The sequence below is a fragment of the Micrasema longulum genome, unplaced genomic scaffold, assembly GCF_059751315.1.
Source record: "Micrasema longulum isolate JH-2025_06_02 unplaced genomic scaffold, ASM5975131v1 h1tg000967l, whole genome shotgun sequence".
In the NCBI taxonomy this organism is placed as follows: Eukaryota; Metazoa; Arthropoda; class Insecta; order Trichoptera; family Brachycentridae; genus Micrasema; species Micrasema longulum.
In genome coordinates this window covers 151562-158253 of record NW_028278158.1, presented here as the reverse complement: position 1 = coordinate 158253, position 6692 = coordinate 151562, and positions in this window count along the sequence as shown.

The window sequence follows — 6692 nt, the reverse complement described above, 5'->3', positions numbered from 1 at the left end:
GGTATTTTTACACATTTGACATACATAAAGCATGTCGACTAATGTTAGTTTATGCCCACTCGTAGGTACATAATACAAGATTTGTCTAGATCGCCAACTAAAACGATGATCCAAGATTCATATCACATGGATACCGAAATCTCGTTCTTTCCTTTCACGCAAAAAGGTTTTTACAAACCCATCCTGAACAGACAGAAATATTATAAATGATTTGTTTTCGTTGCATTGTGCAACCAGAAATACAACACCCTTTTTAGAAATAAATTCAAGAAAATAACAAAATGCCCGAATATCCTATCTGGAATCGAACCCGCAACCCAAATTTCGTTTGTTTCGAGACATATTGATCATTCTTTTGTAACTGGAGACATGTAGATCGGTCAAAGAGGAAGATGCCGATTTTTTGCTATAAGCCATTTGAATTGTAAGGGTCCAACATAAATACACAATCCTTGGATACCAAAACTCCGTTAAACGAACTGTTTTCTGTTAGCATTTTCGACGACTTCAAGTGATTTGATGGTTTTGAATTGAAACGAAAGGCCTGAGGGAAGGTCTTGGAACCAGCTACCTGCTGCAGATTTATATTCCTTTGAAAGTGTTCAGCATTATTGGGCAAAATTGTAACCCGAACAGATTTGCTAAAAGATGTAGGGATCACCAAGCTTCGGTCAAAAATTATGTAACTAAAATAAAATACGTCAAAGTTTAATTTGTTGCAACAGAGGGAAAAAACATTTTTGGGAAGAAAATATGGATGTCCAGGCATTTACAGGGCTTAGGACTTTTCATTGGCTGGTTTAAGTACCCACTTTACACACATCACCATTCACCATTCTGCCTATGTTTAAACATCTACATTTCCTCAACTCTTCCATCTACTGACTTTTTTTACTATTTGGACAAGTTAGATCATCTTAAAACATTTGGACACACTCAAAACACTTTTTAATTTTTTAATTTAAAAAAAAAGCAATAACCCGCTTAGCCTTTATCGTAGAGGCCTGTCAGTGGGTTACAAAGAAATAGTATATAAGAAAGTTTTGCATAATGCACCACAATATACGACAAATTGAAAAAAAAATTGTTGGATATTTTTTTCTTGCAACTAGCGGGAATAGAACCCGCGCCGGTAACAGTTGGCCGTGCAACGGCGCCTGTTTCATTTAAACTGTGCCAAATTCAAAATTGAATACTTATTTGTAAATAACTTCACTTTTAAAAAGCACTCTTCAAGTATAATACAACAAAAATGCTTCTTTAGTCATCTCTAATAGTAATGATATACCTACTTAAAAACGCTGAATTTGGTTAGGCTATTTTTTACAATCTTCCTCGTTTTCTGCACCCATCAGCATTCAGATAATTTTTACCGTTCTTTAGCTTTTACTTCGCTCCACATGTCTAAACCAACGCAGTACTCTTTACTTGATTATGTCGATAATGCTTGTCATATGTCCCTACAATGCGCAGGGATCTCGAAAATAGAAAAATTCGTCGTGTGTTCAATTCAAGAAGTATAAATATAGTAGCAGCGAGTTACGTATGCAAAGAAAGATTAAAGTGGCATTCTATCCTCTCTGCCAACCTTTATGCCAACAGCGGGATGGTTCGTTTTATTGTCTACCTATTTATTGTTAAGATTTATTCATTAACAATTTTAAGAAAACTGTGACTGAATTCATAGTTAGTCGATTGTGACTGAATTCATAGTTAGTCAACTGTGACTGAATTCAAAGTGTGACTGAATTCATAGGTTAGTCAAATAGTCCCTTATGTTAATTAGGTAATATTTTGATAACTTGTAGGCATAATTATTACAATAAGTATACATCATCATCATTCCCTTTCGCACCTAATGGTGCATAGGGCTCTGCATTGCTACATCAATTGCAGCGTATCTTGATCATTTTTGTTACGTGAAGGTGAGATGACTAGTCTTACGCTTCAGGTACCAGTCCAGGGACTATAAAATATTCTAGTGTAAAAACAACCTTTTAAATAAATATTTCAAATCAACCATGTCGGGAATCGAACCCGAGACCTCTCGCATGGACAGCGAAAGCGCTGACATTACATCACAAGGTCGACAAAGTAGATAACTTGATAATATTGATGGAATGAGGCAGCTCATTGAGCAAAAAAAAATAATGCTTTCATGTATCGTATTATTTTAAGTTTTATGATTTTGAAATTACTCCGCCTGTGACGTCACAAGTTATCTTCGGTGAGTTCTCCTGATTGGTGGGTCGGCTTCCCGTAAACCAGAAATATATAACACCACTTTATAATTGGTTGATCCGAAAAAAACTAGTGATGTCGTTCAAAGTAGTTTTTATTTTTATACATTTTCGTGAAACTTTCACTTTCCATTATGTTGTATTCTAACTCAACACAGGACTTTTGGCCTCATGGAGTTAGGGATATGTAATTTTTTTTTGTGATGTATATGTATTTCTATGAATAAATATATAAAAATAAAAACGATATACTACGCCGTACAATTAAATGCTCTAATTTTTACCGCGCGTAAGAAAACATTTTTTATATACAGTTTCCCATAACACTGAACTTCTGCATTGAATGAACTTATCTGTAAAATACATAAAAAAATGCAATTATTATTTGGATTTGTTCCGACGTTTCGACTACCATTGCGGCTAACATTGCATCCACACAGTTTATCCTGAAGATATCTCCTGCAATGGTAGCCGAAATCACAGAACGAATCCAACTGACACGGGATCACCCAAAAATATACAAATTGATAACAGTCGCCGTGAAAACCTACGCACCTATTTAAAATCAGACAAATTTACGAATCGAAGTGTTTTAAAATGGTTTACCTCCTCTGATTTGGGTTGCATCCTTGGGCATCATCCTTCTAGGAAATTAAAAGTAAAAGTGAAAGAGCCGCAAAGTGTGACGACCCCATTCCTCTCCCACTCACACACTCTTACCGCCTGCCCTGCGCCTCTCCTCACAGTCCTAGAGAAAAATGCTCCATAATCATAAACCTCGGACAATCGGTCGTTTATTTTGCACTAAATTTTATCGTTTTATGCACGCCGAATACTTAAATTATTATATTACCTCTAACAGCAGAGGAAACGTGTACCGAGATGCAAATTCAACCTTTTTTAACCATGCCCAAATTTTGAATTGCGTCCAATAAACTATTTCTAGAGCATTTGAGGAAGACATAACTTAGTCATAAAACATTTTGCACGTGAAAAATACTAGAAGCATTGACAACAACGATATTTTGTTCATTTTTAAATACATATAAACATTTAATAATGTAGAACAAATAGACGGCGTACACATGAACCTCGCAATAAGTCATTTATGTAGATATTGATAGAATAACTTAAAACAAATTAACGCGTGTAGTAAAATATATTTATGATATCAAACAACATAATGATACGAAAATTACAATGCAAACATTAAAACCTGGATACTAACTTACTAGTAAAGTCTAATTGTTTCAATACTGCTTAGCATTACGCCCTGTGTATTTCATATTTAAGTTAATTTGATTTTTAGTATACTTTTATTGCAGTTTAAACATGTAAGTAATTACACTCAATTCTTAAATTGACTTTAAATATTTATTTTTATTCGAAGTGACTTCTCAAAAAGTGAAAAACTAATTCTTGAAAGAGACTACACATTCTACTTCTATCTGAATTATATTACCTTGAAGATTGCATATATAAGACTGATTATTTTTAATTGAATTATTAAGGTGCGCTTCAGTTCATATACTTAAATCTTGTGTGGCTATGATGTCACATGAGTCTACATACAATACAAGACTTGATGTATTGCGTTTTGCGATAACAGGCCTAAATTATGTAATTATTTATAATATATGAACTATGGGATTAGATTATTTAACAGTTTATTTAAATATGTGACTAATTTCAGCTTTTAAATACCTGTTTTTTTTTTATATCTCTTCTTTTGCTTAATTAATGTGGTACGGCGTTATAAGTACCCTTGCAAAATATTTTTTTATCAAGATTGTTTAACATATATTAGGGGCGAATAAGAGAAATAAACGCATTTAATTACAATAAAAATCACCACTGTCACTGGGGTTTGAACTGTCAGTAGAGTCGCAGTGAGTCACATCTTGCTGGAGGGTGTGATTCTATAAATTCTGCGTTCTACTGGCAACACTACTGTCCTTAGCGTCCACGTCACGAATAGCAGACAACAAAAGGATGAAAGGTGAGTTTCTGGCGCCTCCAAACCAGAAGCGACCAGTTAAAAGAAGGTAACCCCGACAGAAAAGTTCACCAGAGAAGGCAACGAGAAACCACTACGGCAAATACATCAATAAGCAGTCCTGACCTGCGAAATATTGAAGTAGTGCGGGAAATAAATGCTTTCGCTGCGGTGACCGCCAACGACGCGTCTGGGGGACCCGACAAGGGAACGGATGACGATGAAGAAATATCACCAAAAATATGTTACACAAATCAAATTTAAAACTTTAGAGAATATCCTCAATCAATAATATAATAATTTAAAGATATTTGCGATTCACGTATTATTTTGAAAAAAAAAACTAATGTATTTCGTTTACCTGTGCAGATTCGTAATATAATAAAGGACAATTTACAACAATAATGATTGTTATTTACCGTCCCACCGTTTCGTCCTACGCATTGCGTGAATCGGGATTCTTTTCGTCATGGGAAAATCCTTCGTGAAAGCAGTTGAAGAATTCTAAATAAATAATAATATGCAATAGGCAGGAATAAAGGGTATTATGACTTTCCCCGCATAAAGGATTCAGCAACGTGCATTGTCCAGTGGCCCCCGTGTGAATATATTCCCATATCCTTCGCACAAGAAGGGATGACTGATCGGAAGCTTTGCGCAAAAAGGATCAATAATTTAATGTGCCCACGTCAATATCTTAACATCCATTTTCAGGTAGAAACTTCGTGGGAATCAGTGGCCTTTGTTTGTTAGAATGCCTATTACTTGTTTACTTCAAATGTTTGTCGGAGATTCGTATGGGTATGGTCAAGTTGTTGCGTGCGTAGGTCTGTATTATTTACTTTGATCTATATTGGAGTGTGTAGATACTTAATATCTGTTTACTTTGATATTTTGCTGAAAATAAACACCCATATTAAGATCAACTTGTAAGTTTTCATAAAATAAATAATTTACATGTAACACCAAAATATTGATAACTACGAATTATATTACCTATGTATGTTATAATAATATGAACGGCTAAATCATGAAAACTAAACAAGCATCATTAATTTTCTAAATTTTTTTTTCATCTTTCCTTTACGAGTGTAGACATTGAATATTAAATATATATGTGGAGGCAATGTAAAATTAATGGATGTTGCCATGTTGAATTTCATTTACATAGGTAAGTTATGAAGATATTCAAACGTGATTAACTTCATTAAATGTGAAGAACTCAATGTTTAAACAAATGTAAATAGTATATTTACTATTATCATAGATAACTTATAAAGTGACTCGCGGGCGCTTCACAAATTGAATATATTAATACTGATTTCAATTTTAATTTAATATTAAATACAGTTCTTATAACGTCCGATTTCTATTAGAAATGTTTTTTTTTGGCTAGTTTAAATACGACATGCCGCTACAGGGCGCCAGCTATAAAATCATTTCCTATAGTCCTTAAAATGTAACATGATTACAATGACAGTTGTCAGAAAAAGTGACTACATAACTTTGTAGTAACGTCAAAGGAGTTATTTATATTGACACACGAAAAATCATTTGTATCTGGCGTGTTAATTTATTTTTTTAATACAATGCTTGAAACATAAATCAACATTAATATATAAAATCAGCTTTAAAACTAAAAAAAAACTAAAATAAACCTAATTATTAACGACGTTCTTACAAGGTTACATCATATTGCAAAAACGTTAGAGATGGGACAAATTGATCAATGTAAATTGATCGAATAAAAAAAAATTCGTTTGATGTTGTTCATGAAAAAAGTATAAATGTCTCATTTTTCGATGAACAATTATGTTAAACACATTATAATAGGCTTGTTTTTTCATTTTTTATATCAATTTTCGGAAACAGAGTTTCACGATTGCATAAAATAACTGATAAAATTGATTTGATCGGTGATCAGTAATTTCCCATCACTGATGAAATTAATTTGACAGCTGTCATTCTAATCAAGCTATATTTTAAGGACTATAGTTGAGTTCGTTTTATTGCTTGAATATCAAATGATTTTTCCTTTTCTAAAAGAAAATTATTATAACTACAAATGTATGATAACAGAACTGTGCATGAATGTAACATTCTGATTTTCAATCTAAGGCATATTATCATAATTGATAACAACTGCTCGGTTCTAAAATCAATTACTCGAATAAGTCAAAAATGCCACTTCATTGTTCCTGTCTTTAATGTTCAGTTCCTTGCTTATCCATTAAAAAGATCACATCTATACCAACAAAATTCAATGCATAAACCACTCTGCGTTTTCACAACTGCTTGAATCCCTCGCTAATGATGACATAACATGTGTACCACGTCACCAAGTTGCAGAAGAATCGATCATGATATGTTCATCTCTTCAATTCTGCAGCTCACAATAGGAGACTAATCTCTTACATGGACCAATCCTCACGATTCGAAAGCATGGAAAAAGATGC